Raw genomic sequence first — 14,793 nt, forward strand, 5'->3', positions numbered from 1 at the left:
TCGGGCACTTGTAAATGCAAAGCGCCGTTCTGCACGTGACTGGTTCATCTTCGATGAACACGTTTGAAAGCGCGAAAGAAGCTTAAATCCAAATCCTGATTTTCTATTCATCGTCTGTACATCTTCCAGTACCAATGACCGGATATCATTTTCAGGAAAGCATTCCCCACATTGTCAAACTCAGCGGACTTCATTTGGTCGAGACCTCATTGCCGAATTGTCCAGTTAGGAACTCCTCGTCTGCGTCCTTCTAGTCATGATGCATCATTTCTGACCAAGGAACATGTCACATCATGGTCTGTTACAACTTTTAAAGTTGCTTTTCCAGACCACAAAAGAGACTTTTTATTTTACAAAATCCAGAACCAAAAAGCAAACAACCCCCCACCCCCTCCTTCATACCATCAAGTTTATTTGTTCTCTTTAAATACAGCTGTGCAATAATTACCAATATTTTCTAAATTATTAGCAAAATTTTATTTTTTTGTGCAAAAAAAGAAGGGTTTCGTGCTCATCATCGTTGCCAAATTGCCAATTATCATACCAGCCTACCAGAGTGTGGTGTATGCATCACACACCAGAGGGCGTTTTTGTCAATTAATTTTTGCACCACGATACGGCAAAATTCCAAATTCCACGCTCACAGAAAACATTTTCGGCACCCTTGAAACCTATTTGTAGAGCAGCAATTACAAATCACATTCTCAGTGTTATGTGACATAACAATCTCGCTATTAATACGACTAATTTAAATAACACAATACAATACAAAACAAACAATGTTGATGATTTTCCAATTTCCTATTAACGTGGGCCACATTCTTCCTCAGGTGCCTTTGTGCAGCCTTTCTTCCTTTCCATTCTTTTCTCTGTGGTATCACCTTGTACCATCACCCCACGTTTATCTCAATGTCTTTCTGCTAAGTGTTGCTAAGATGGACTGCTATCTACAACAGCAGTCCATCAAAGAGCACTGAAGGATAGAGTGGATGTGCCGAAGCTTCTAAGACTGAAATGACTTTTTGCTTCTTCTCTTACAAGGGTCACTAAACCAATATTAAACAAACCGAAAGTTCAGAAAGTGAGTGTGCTCGAGGAAAGAAAGTGGCATCAAAATCATGCAGTGTGCACGTTCCTGTCCACCCCAAAGAATGACTGCACAGTCCTACACATGTTTTTTTGTGTGCTCTCTTTGTCTAAGAAAATCAATGGCGTTGATTGTACAGCTAAGAAGACTCAAGTAGTGTATTTTTTCATGTCATGGACAAAAATTACGACTTAATCGTACAAAACATTGTTTTAGTCTTTTCTTCTCATATTCAAATGAATATGGACTAAGTTACTATAGCTTAAACTAACAAATAAATACAAATTGAAATTTACTAATGACTAGCATTACAAAATGAACTTTGAGGCATAACTACAGTGAGACCTTGGCTTCCGAACTTAATTGGTTCCCAGACAGAGTGCGTAAGGCAAAGTGTGTATTCCAAAAATTAATTTCCTATAGGAAACCATTAAAATGAGAATAATCCGTTCCCAGGTCTCTATAAAATATAATTTTCAACTAAATAAGCCTTAAAACTACACACAACATACCTTATTCTATGTATAATAAATGTGGTATTGCATTGTAATGAAAGAAATACACTGCACAGTATAATAAAGTCACTTTATTTACATTTGTGATGGCCGTTTATGGCTTGATGGAATGGCGTTGGAGATCGGAGGTCAGAGGAAATTGCTGTTTGGAAAGAGAGTCACATTCCATAAGGACTGTAATTAAAGAAATAAACTGTACAGTAAAATAAAGTCGTTTTATTTACCTTTGTGATGGTCGTTGATGGCTTGATGGAATGGTGTTGGAGGTCGGAGGTCAGAGGGAATTGCTGTTTGGAAAGAGTCACATTCCATAAGGACTGTAATTAAAGTGTAATTAAAGAAATAAACTGTACTGTAAAATAAAGTTGTATTTACCTTTGTGATGGTCGTTGATGGCTTATGGGAGGAGAGTCATCTTCCATAAGGACTGTTGGTAACTCAACCTCTGGTATGGCTTCTCGTCTTTGATTCTGTGGAGACTATCATTTTTGCTGATTAAAAACCTCTTAATTGACACCTGTTGCTTTCTGACTTGTACGGTCTTACGAAACTGAGGCATCACATTATCGTTCATCATGTTGATGATTTTCATAGCCAGTCTTTTCTGGATGGAACTGTTCGATAAAAGCCTGCACATCATTCCACTTTGCCAACAATGCCTTGATGCGCTCACTTGATGCTGCAGCCATCAACTCCTCCTCGCCCTCAGATGTTCTCGAACCATCCGTTGCTGGCTTTAAAAACCTCAATAAGAGCAGAGCTTCCAGGTTACCGCATGGCGATAACGGAGTGAATTAGCCGTGCTTTCTCGCATATATATATGCTTTACTCATGCTGTCGCCGGATAGCTGCTTTTCGTTAATCTAAATTAACAGAAGTTTTTCAACTTCTTCGATTGCCCGAGACCGTTGCTTTGACAGCACGGAAACATCTTTTGCAACAGACGCACCTTTGATGGCTTCTCTCTTGCGGAGGATGGTAGCAATGGTTGACTTAGCATATCCGTACTGGGCCACTAAATCACACAAACGCACACCTCGTTTGTGTTTTTCAATTATCTCCTTCTTCTCCTCGACTGTAATCTTGTTTTGTGTCTTCTTTGGCTGAACACGAGCCTGTGGTGTTGTCTTTTTCGGTCCCATAACAGCAAAATTATCTGTAAAAAAACTCCTCGGAGGTGATCGACGTTTGCATTCAGTGAAAGGAGAGAAAGGGGTGTGGAAAGGTGGGCCGGCCGAACGGGGTGTGGAAAGGTCGGCCGGCCGGCTGGGGTGCTGTTCGGTCGTGTTCTTCCGCCGAAGATTACTCCGCCAGCCGTGATGGGGGGTGTGTATCGCGAAAAGTAGTGTTTATGCAAAGGTTTAAATTTCATAAATTTAACGTTCGTAAACCGAAAAGTTCGTAAGGTAAGGTGTTCGTAAACCAAGGCCCCACTGTATTACTATTACGACTACTATTACTGCTGCTATTGCTCCTACTACATGTGCAATGCTATAGTTTCAGGTTGAGCAGAACTGAGGTCCAGTGTGAAAAATGTACATTTTGTCTGATGTAAGATTGAATTACACTAAAAAAATCCTTGTTCATGATCTGTTGAATTCATCAGCAAATTACAAGACTTTCATAATGTCACACTATTTTTTCAGTTTTACAGTTTCCCATTGTCTTCCATTTAGTCCACTTATAATCATGTAAAAAAAGTTTACAAATGATGATCTTGATGTTGTCGACAGACCTTGCTAAACACTGCAGTGGTCTGCAGGACAAGGGGACTTCTGCTAATAAGTCACACAACTAATTGGTCACTAATAGGATTATTACCTTTAAACCATATGTAAACACAAACGCTCGCACATGCACAATGCACACGCACACACACACACACACACACACACACACACACACACACACACACACACACACACACACACACACACACACACACACACACACACACACACACACACACACACACACACACACGCAGCTCATTAGACCAATGAACATTCTTGGAATCCTGAGAAGAGATTTGAAATGGAAATCCCTTCTGTTAAAAGTTCTACTCAGTCCGCTTTTGCTAAACCGAGCCACGAATACCCATGACACATACTGTATCACAACACACGAACAGTCCTGTCTGTGGAAACTGGAAATAGAAATTGGGAGTTCACAAGCGAAAGGACGGTTGTGAGCCTCATTCAGGATGACAACGAACCAGCCTAGAGTGATGAGGTGAAAAACCCGATTAGATTGGTTAACAACAACATTGATTAACCTGATCTAAGCCGTGGACAGAATAGAGGACATGATCATTGAGTTTCGGAAATCTTGGCTCAATTATCCACTATTCTTCATCGGTGATATTGTAGGACCCTGATGACCAGCTGCAGCTTTGTCTTGTGACGCCTGAAAGTCATCCAGGCCATTAGGCATTTGCGCTCCCTGATCAGATCCCAATGTATTTCCTATGACCCCATCAACTCCTGTTTTCCCTGCTGACCTCTGGCAGAAGGGTCTACAGCATCTCCAGCAGGAAATTGAGATTCAAATGACTGTTTCTTTATAATGGTCGTAAGACTATTGAACACCTGCATACAACAATAATATATAATCTACTGACTGGAACAGTAATTTAAAGATCACAGTCAAAAAGTACATTTGAAACATATTTATCTAACTGGAAATGTGGATATTAGAATTGTTTGGATCTTATAGTTGATCACTGTATAGCTACATGCCTTGAAAATTAAAAAAATTAGGCTCAACTTTTTTTTCTAAATCAGTTATTAACATGAAAAAAATTATACGTGTGTACGCTCAAAGTGTAAATCAAATACGGCGGAATCTTTTAAGTATAAATCACCCATGGATCATAAAAGTCACTGTACAACAGATGTTCATGCTTGGCTCTTCATAATGATTGACTTCATTTTATTTAACCAACACGTGCCGTAGCGATATAATGAGAATGTCCCACTCGTTGATATACTTTACAATTATCTGTACTGGTTAATACATGTACAGTTATATAAGCCCATAATGAAAAAAAACGGTGCAGAGTTAATATTTATTTTCAATCCTGTCTCATGAACTCATCTGTAAAACTTTTCCAAAACTAATTCAGTTTCTGGGCAGCATACAGTTTCAATAAAGTTGCAGAGGCTAATGGATAGTAGGTTGTGGATTTGTTTTCCTCAGAGAAAACTGCAGGTTGTTTGTTAAGAAGGAAAATGCAAAATGGTTGCTGTGGTGACTGTGGGAGACTGACGGAAACAGCTGGTCGATGGCATACAGCATGGATGATGTTGAGCTAACTCGTTGGCTGAGTGTAGGTTGGCGAAAATATTCAGAAGAGAAGTACTCTAGACCATCAGAACTTTTACAAAGTTACGTCACATTTTTTGATCTCCTGCAAGTCATATATTTCCAATGACTAACCTGATCAAACGTGTCTGAATGTGGGACGCTCTTCAGTTCCATACTGAGTAGTGCACCCAATTTAGCCTCCAGTAACTTATCGATGCACCTGACTTAAATTAAAAAGTCAGAAAGGCAAAATTCCTTACACTGATTCAAATGGATTTTGGGCCCATCGCTCATTCAAATGCCTGCAATAATTTCTGTTCAAGGTCTTGTCATTCAAGGCTTTGTGCGTGTGTGGTAAGGGTTGCACAACCAACATTTTTTGTAGTTCACGCTAATGTGACAAGTCAGGTTAGGTCTTGAATGAGGAAGAATTTGTAGCCCGAAAGTGTCTACTTGCTGTGCTACATCTCATTAAATGGACTCTTAAGATGTACCTAACGAACTTACATTTTACAGCACCAAGAGGACTTGGTTCTACTGGAAGGGATCACTCCATTTGTGATCTCTTTTCAAAGTTTCATTTTCTTGGTACCCTGAAATGGGCTTTTGAGTGTTTTAGAGAATGAATAAATATAGTTTTGAATATTAACTTTCTTGGTTCGGGTGGTGTTGCTCGGTTAGTGTCGCTGTTCTTTGTCATCGATTAGCCTGTGAAGTCCTCTTTGACTCTTTCGCGATTGGAGTAAAACTGTATATCATGTAGTCACATTATATACGTAAATTAGTTTGCTTAGTATAATCCAAGTTACTTGCACACGCACATAGCTTTTTGTTTTTATCTCTAGCCATGCTGACTCTCAATAACAGAATGTGCAGACACAATAACAGAATGTCTCCTTGAACAGTCTTCTGCTCTTATCAAAATATGCTTGTGTTTTGCGCCAGTCTCAACCGGTGTGTTCCCCCTCCCTTTAGACAGTTGAGATCTTTGTAACCAGGAACTCCCAAACTTTCAATAAAAGCAAGGGGACCAGAGATTGTTTTTAGAGTGGGTCGGATGAATGTTACGGAACAGTCTCTGAACACTCTCCTTGCAAGTCCATCTCACGTCTTTGTGTTTTTCTTTCACAATTGGTGAAAATGTTTTGGGTTTAACCCTAACAGCTGTACAAAAAAACGTGAAAATTGTTGAGCCATCAGCCTTGAAATGGCACCACCTTTCTTTCAAGCAATTAATGTCCTACTGCTGTTTCTGTGGCAGCTTGACAAGTTGAAGTCAATTTTCTGCACTGTGTACAGTCAGGAGTCTTGGTACATCACTCATCAGCAAGGAACAAAATGTTTGTGTGACTGATTTTCACACTTCCCTCGACATGATCTTCTCCTTAATACCAGGCATAAAGAATAATCCCCTAGATGTGTTCCTCAAATCTAAATAGGGAGACTTAATTTTCCCTGCAGAGCCAACTTCGAATGATCCGAAATCTTCCCTTGAATGGAATATCACAGTGCACTCAAGGCAGCGAAGAATGTAGCCACAAGGGGGCACAAGCCAGTGTCTTATTGTGCTGGTCCCAAGCCCGGATAAATACAGAGGGTTGTGTCAGGAAGGGCATCCGATGTAAAACATTTTGCCAAAACAAATATGTGAATCAAACCTCTGAAAGGAAAAGTGTATAAAACAGTGGTGAGACCAGCCATGATATTTGGACTGGAGACAGTGCCACTGAAGAAAAGACAGGAAGCAGAGCTCGAGGTAGCAGAGCTGAAGATGTTGAGGTTTTCTTTGGGAGTGACCAAGTTGGATAGGATCAGGAATGAGTACATTAGAGGGACAACGCATATTAGAGGCTTTGTGTCCGGTCCGAGGTATTTTCCCTGCGTCCCGTAAATTTATGTCATCTTCCGGGATTGCGTAATTTTGCACCCTCGTGTTCGATTTGCTTTTTGGCGTAGCAAGCGGGTCGGATCACCCCCTGCCTTCTTACTCGCTGTGTTTTCTTTTATTTGTGAATAAACATCCTGCTTGGTTAGTACGTGTCTGCTTTGGGATCCCAAACATTCCACTACGTTCCGACGAGTCAGCTGCCGTCACTCTCGCTCGGAACGTGACAGCTCCGAATGACTCGGCTACAGGATGTTCTTTTCTCTTAAAATATCTATCCAATGACACTTGCTCTCACTCCCACATCCACATCACTAGATTTCACAGCCTCCTTATTCTTTAATATCGTACTGATCGTAGGTTTTGACATGCTGTATTCCCTAGCCAGATCAGACACTCGCACACCTCCTTCGTATTTTGCGATTATGTTTTTCTTAAATGCAATAGTTGTTCTACTTTTCTTTTGTCACTTTTAGCAGCACTTACTTTCTTTGGAGGCATGATTAGGGGCTAAAACTCTTCATACACCTATATTAAACGCTAGAGCAAAACGCAGCACGTCCGCAAGCGACAACAGAGAGAGCGATACACCCGTACGCCGCTCAGCACCCCACCCTCACGTACGCACTCACGCGTCGTATTGGCGTTCGAACGCCGAAGCAAGAATATCTCTAATATTTTGTTTGAACTCCGATTTGTTCGAACTGTGAGGCGTTCGAGAACCGAGGTACCACTGTATATATATATTTATATATATACTTTTCGTCTTACAAACGTCAAATTTCTGAAAATTAAACCTTATAATAAGCACTATTTTCATTATACACACCCACCACGGCTGGCGGAGTGATCTTCAGCGGAAGCACACAACCGACCAGCACCAGAGGTTAAGTTACCAACAGTCCTTATGGAAGGTGACTCTCCTTCCATAAGCCATCAATGACCATCAAAAAGGTAAATAAAACTTTACTTTACAGCATAGTTTATTTCTTTAATTACAGTCACCATGTAATGTGCCTCTCTTTCCAAACAGCAATTCCCTTTGACCTTCGACCTCCAACGCCATTCCAACAAGCCATCAATGACCATCACAAATGTAAATAAAGTGACTTTATGATACAATGCAGTGTATTTCTTTCATTACAATACAATAGGACATTTATTATACGTAGAATAAGGTATGTTGTGTGTAGTTTTAAGGCTTATTTAGTTGAAAAGTATATTTTATGGAAACCCGGGAACGGATTATTCCCATTTTGATGGTTTCCTATGGGAATCTTTTTTTTGAGAAACACACTTTTCGCCTAACACACTCTGTCTGGGAACCAATTAAGTTTACAACACTATTTTCATTTCCCGTGCACATTTCTAGTCTTTTCATGTATAATTAGTTCCGTTTAGTACGATTCGTGGTTTTTACGATAATCCGGTTACTACGGTGCTCTTTTTCATCTCCCGTCGGCCATTTTTCTATGTTTATATCGATACACGCCATCGGTCGTGCCATCGGCCTCGCCATTGGTCGACTTGGTCACGTGAGTTTGTTACGTGACCAGCTCCCGTGTAGCAGAGCCATTTCCATTTTCAGACGCTAGCTCAGACATGGGCAAACTACGGCCCGCGGGCCACATACGGCCCGTTAGGTTTTTTAATCCGGCCCGCCGAATTTGCCCAAATTATAGTACAAACAGTGTCTAAAACTCATGACAAAAAGTTAGCGAACAACAGGGCAGATAACTGAAAAGTTGCCTGCCCCATTTTTCAGAACTTGAAGCACACTGAGACAACTAATCACATTAAAAAAAGGTTTTTTTTTAAATCAAGAATGCACCTACTACAAATGCTACCTTGCTTAATTTACAGTCATGTACATGGCTGTAAATTTTGCTGCAGTAGTCGATTGTCATTGAGGTGCACAATGCAACATTTGCATTGCTTCCTACGAGCCACTAAGCCCCTTTCATAAGTCTCACGTCTACGTTACAGTCACGGTTTAATGTAAATTTACGTTTTGTAGCGTCACATATGTTGTTAGCTTCTTTTGAATCTTTCTTTCCTGGCTGAGGTTCTGTGCATCTATTTTGGAAAATGACATGCAATTGCACGACTTTATAACGCTTGCGAAAGTCCGGAAGAAAGAAGCAGGCTTCTGATTGGCTGCCATGCGGAGTATGCAAATTTCAACTGCAGGTCGTCAATGTTTGTGTGCTCTGCGACGGTACACTTGTATTGTTTGCGGGTGAAGGCGAGGGCGTCAGTGAGGAGTTTGTTGAGCGCGCGGTCAGGACAAACCATCTATGATTTGGCGGAATTTAACACAAGTAGGTATTATTGAGCTTGAATATTTCGTTGTGGAATAATATGTTTTGAATGATGAAAGTGATTCCATTTTTCAATAAATGTTGATTTCTTTAACTTTGCCCCTTCGATGGAAACTTATTAAAAACAGACCCAATCTTGATAAATCACAGTGCATATGTTATTTTAATCTATTTCCATTTCCTCCTCCAAGTATCTGCGAAATAGTATGTAAACGCCATATTCCTTGAGGCAAATTTATTAACTGATCAGGGATATTTTTCACATTTGAAAGAAAGTTAATAAATTGGGTTGTAGTGTTCTTACTGTGCTATGAGGTTTGTACATACGACATTTAAAGGACAACCGGCACCATTTTTTGTTTTCGTTTCCCACTGACATCAGAAAAACGTTTTATAGCATCTAAAATACCCAAATCAGGCAGGCTGATATTTTTAGTTAAATGAAAAACACCAATAAAAATGACTTCAAATGAATCCGGAAATGGTCAGTTTCAGAAGGTACCACCCCCCTGTTCGTGACGTCACGCCAAGACGTCTTGCCTTGCTCAAGAATCAAAACAATGGCTTCAGATTCGGAGAAGATGTTTTCTTGTTACTCATCCAGTTATGAATATGATTCAAATAGTTCTGAAGAGAAAAGCTTACATGTTTGCAATTGATTCAAGGAGTCCTCCCATATCAATTCGAGCCGTCAATGACAGCAATGTTGCACCCAAAAATGCTGAAGATGGCACCCAAGCTCCGTTGGAAATGGGCTAATTTGTCCGTTGGGAATTTGTGTCAGCGAATATCAAATAGTTGTCTTGGTGCAACACACAACGATTCACCATGGTGTTATTTATGTGTTTTCCTTCTAATTTCACCATCAACACGGATCAACACGAAGTTTTCAGACCAAACAAAGTACCCAAAATGCATTGTGTGTCGCTTTCTCGGTCAGGGGCGGTCCAAACGTGACGTCACATGGGGATCGTCATCAACTCGAAAACAAGACTTCATGAATATTCAGCGCAAGTCTTAAAACGTAAACTATAGCTATATGCTGTGGAATCTTTGTAAAATACGCTCAGTCGAAATCATTTGAAGTGATTTTATAAATTATGGACATAACTTGTTCCGAGTATTTCCGGCCCAAACACTCCCTCCAAATGCTCCTGGCCCGGCCCCTCTGTCAAATTTTAGAACCCAATGCGGCCCGCGAGTCAAAAAGTTTGCCCATCCCTGTACTAAACGGTACTAATTATACATAAAAAGACTAGAAATGAGCAAGGGAAATGAAAATAGTATCGTAATAAGCGGTACTATCGATATAACCGATATCGATATAACGAGACTTTACTGTATATATATATACAGTAAAGTACTGTGTCAGTCCTGATTTGGACCTTTGTGACAAAGATTTGGTGCTGGACACTAAAACACCAAATGTCTTTCAGTAAGTGATAGAGAATACTGTAGACGTAACTCAAAGTTAGCTTGTTTAAAAGTTTCATTTTGTTGTATACTTGGTTCACTGTGCTCCATTGTGCACAATGGAGCACAGTGAAAGCTATTTAAATCAAGATATGATCATGATGAAGATTTCAGTTGAATCCTTCGAAAATGAACTGGTAGACATTTGTCTGTGGAATATCTGTTGTCATTTAACTAACAGACTGCACATTTCGAGAACAAGGAAGCAGGTTACTGAAACTCGGAGAAGGAATGGTTTCTCAGTGACACCTTTTATCTCTGTGTCAGGGGGAAATATTATAAGTGCTCTTAAAAAGCCTTTATCAGTTTACCAGGAGGGAAATCACCACATTTTTCTTCTTCAGATGTTTCTGTGGTCAATTATGTAATACTGTGCTGAGAAATGTAGCTTGGGGAAAATAGATAGGAATCAAAGGACGAAAACGTTAAGTGCATGCACAAAACACTCAGACACACATGCACTCATTCATTTGCACAAAGTATTTCAAGGACGGTGCGCACAAATAGACACACATAGCTGATTGGCATTCCACCAACGGGGGGGATGTGTGATGGGTTTAATTAGACACAGGGGAACTGTGTGAGGAATGAGATGCAGAGGGTGCCCCCCCCCCTCCCGCCGCAAAACCCACTCCACCCTATTACCATTTTATCTTCCCCTGTCCCATGCCCATCTGTTTAACTTTCCAGCACAATAAAAACACATTTTTGAACGAAAGAGTCAGTCAAACAAATTCCTTTTATTTATTTATAAAATAGGTTTTTAAAAATCCAATTCATTTTTAGGTTACTGAAAGAAAGGAAGCATATTTTGCTTTTAGAAAAACCAGTGATCAGTTTAGAAATACATGTTACTCAAGTACAATATTAATTGCTTATCCCCTCCGCTGTGTGCTGCCAAGTAGTTCGCCTCATTCTCTTTAACTTGCATCAACATACAAATAATCCACATTCATTCATTCCTTTTCCGAACCACTTTATCCTCACTAGAGTCGCGAGGGTTGCTGGAGCCTATCCCAGCTGTCTTCGGGCAGTATGCGGGGACACCCTGAACTGATTGCCAGCCAATCACAGATCATTTCAACACAATTGTAAATATCCAGAAAGACATCCATTTTCTGATCGGGGGATGTTGGCGCCTATCCTAGCTGGGAACCCCGCCGCCTGCCCAAAGACATCTGGGGTAGGCTCCGGCACCCCTGCGACTCTTGCTTGTGCTTCAGATGGATGGATGGATTGATGATATATGAAAAATATGCAGCAGGGCTGGCAGCAAGACAAATGCAGCAACCCTATCGGTTGATGTGATTGTGTGTTGTCAGGGTGGCTTTAGTCGAGACGGGTTTTGGCAATATGGAAATGCGAGTACACAAGGCACTAAGTGTGCCTCACTTCATTTGATTGTTCTCATGATGGAAATGATGGACAATTGGTGGAAAAACAAAATGCATAACTGTCATGATCTGGTTGGCGACCAACGGGGGCGCTGTCGGCCCCGCCTGCACCTGCACAGGTGCTGGTCGTCCCGATCAGATTGGCGACCAACGGGTAGCGATGTCAGCCCTGCCGGCAGCCTCGCAGGTGCAGGTCGTTATAATCACTGTCACTTAAAAGGACACCCGGCACGACCATCCGTTGTCGGTTCATTGTTTGCTGCTTGTTTGCTGCATGCATTGTGTATGTGTTTGTTTAACCTTGGCGGACTTTTACTTTTGGTCTTCTTTTGCTACTTTGTATTTTTTCCATTCAGATGATTTTGATGTTTTACATTTTGTTCCTGCTGACTTTAATTTAATACAATTTGTCAAACAACCTCCTGCTCCCTCCTGCCTGCTTTTTGGGATCCGCACCCGCCATCACCACCTCGCAAACCGTGACAATAACGACATTTGTTTTGGATAATAAAAAAACACTTTGAAGTCATTTTATACCATTGGCATGATTTAACTGAATTACCGCTACATGAAGGCAAAAATCTGAACAATCTCACAGGAGGGTACGATATTTGGTTTCCATGGTTACAGCCGAGTTTCAACGTGAAGCAAATGGATCCATCCAGAATTTTTTTTCTTGATATGGTGGCAATGCATATTATTGACTTGTCTCCTGTTGCTGTGCGCTATGGTTTTGCCCACTGAAAACAGAAACAGTCTGTGGTGATTTTCCTCAAAACCACTGAAGCACAAACAAAAGGTGATTCATTCATCAAATTGATCTGCAACCTGTAGGTTTTTTTTCATAAAGGAGCAATGCCAATTTCCGTATATTCCAGGCTGTAAACCAATGACAGAAGGCCATGTGAAACCCACGGTGTAAAATATTTTCTATTCTGTGGCTACTGCAGGTATTATAGCCGTTGGGGAAACACAGAATGAAAAAGCGAAAGGAGAATGGGTGAAGTCTGGTCTTGTAGCACGATGCCAATGATTGATATCGAATGAGATTGAAGAGACAATAGAAGGGATGGAGCAAAACAATGATTAACGGCATAAGTGTGAAAACAATACAAATGACAGGAGCAGGAAATGGGTTGACAATGCAATGTTTGGGACCTGTTTGAAAACCGTAACACTTCTGCGACCGAAAACAAAGCATCCACTTCAAGAGCAAACACTGGAAAAGACTTTGCGGCATGGTGACGATGGTGAACATTAGAAGTATAATCATTTCTGTGAAGAAATTCAATCAAATTATTATTATAATATATCCTAAAATTATTAAAGGGACACAATTCTGATGAATCGACATCTTAGAGACAAAATCGTCATCAAAACATTTGTTGAAAATCATAATCTCTTTGCAGCGTTCAATCAAAATGCATCTAGTCTGACCTACCTGCTAGCATTTGGCCCATCGTGGTAATGGTAGTTTACTAACTGGGATTTTTATGAAACTAAATCCAATGTAATCATTACCTTATATTCTCTGGAAGATTCAAAAATGAAAAAAAAAAGACTGTGATTAAGTGAGTCTGATTCTCGTTCAAAATGAGGCCAGCAACAGTGTGCAAAACACTATTATTCAGGACGGGTGTAGCCTTCATTTGTACCAAAGGTTGGGGAGAGGAGATGCCTCGTCTGTTGTCAGTCGGTGCTTCTATGAAGGTCATGTCTGTTGTGCAAAATCTCAATTTCTTTCTGGTTGCATTTCAGCGAGCAGTTAAATACTGTGGAGCTGTGGCAAGGTCTCAGATAACATAATTGCTATTCCAAACATGATGACACTTTTTATAAAATGATACGATGCAGAGAGGAGGTTCATTTTAACACTAAACGTTTGTTGAACTAATGCTTGGTTGCAAAATGCTAACATCGGTGTGAAGCAACTCTGTGACCTATGCTGGGAAAAGCTGGTATGTTCCCATCACCGTAATTACTTGACCTGTATGAATCTGCGTGGAGGGAATTAAGGGGAATTTTCATTTGCAAAATGAGGAAATAAAAATGTGTGTCACTTCATTTAGAAGCAGAAAACATTTTTTCTGTCCTACCTTTGATGCGAAACGCAATCCGGCTTGCATGTACGATTTGTTTGGATTCCCCTTCAATGATATAATGCAATCCGGCAGCTAAATTGACATCTTTATATAACCTTTCTCTCATTGGCACTGTTTTTGTAACACTTCATCATGCATACGTGGTATAGAAGAATGTTATTTTATGTATACTTTATGGATATTGCTAGGATGTAAGAAGTTCAGATGAGCTTCTGACTTTTACTTTCATTGACTAATAAGAATGTATAAATGTTTTATTAATTGCCGATACGGTGTTAAAATGTCATTTTTTTCCTTTTTGCCTTTATTATTTCTGATGCAAATGTAGTCCTAAATCAGACTAAATAGAGGTCGATGTGCGTCTTGGAACAGATTGTGAAAACACATGGGGCTCAAATGTACTACTTTGCATATTGTAGCCATTATGTGCAATTTATCTTGTGGGTCCAAATGAGAGCACTCAATGTGAGACTGAACAGGAGTTTTGAGAGAAATTTGTAGCACTTCATAAGAGCCATTGTTACATAAATGGAATACAGACAGGTAATTAGTGGGTCCTCATTAGTATCTGTAGACATGAGATTGCAGAATAAAAATAATGTATATTGTGTTATCGAAATGGAGTTGTAAAATAATGTCATTGTAGCTAAATTGCAGATTTCAACGGAAAGCTTCTGTTAAAGCTACAGTATACTCGAAGCAAATAAGCA

The sequence above is a fragment of the Hippocampus bargibanti genome, linkage group LG05, assembly GCF_051943395.1.
Source record: "Hippocampus bargibanti isolate YZ-2025 linkage group LG05, ASM5194339v1, whole genome shotgun sequence".
Classification (NCBI taxonomy): Eukaryota; Metazoa; Chordata; class Actinopteri; order Syngnathiformes; family Syngnathidae; genus Hippocampus; species Hippocampus bargibanti.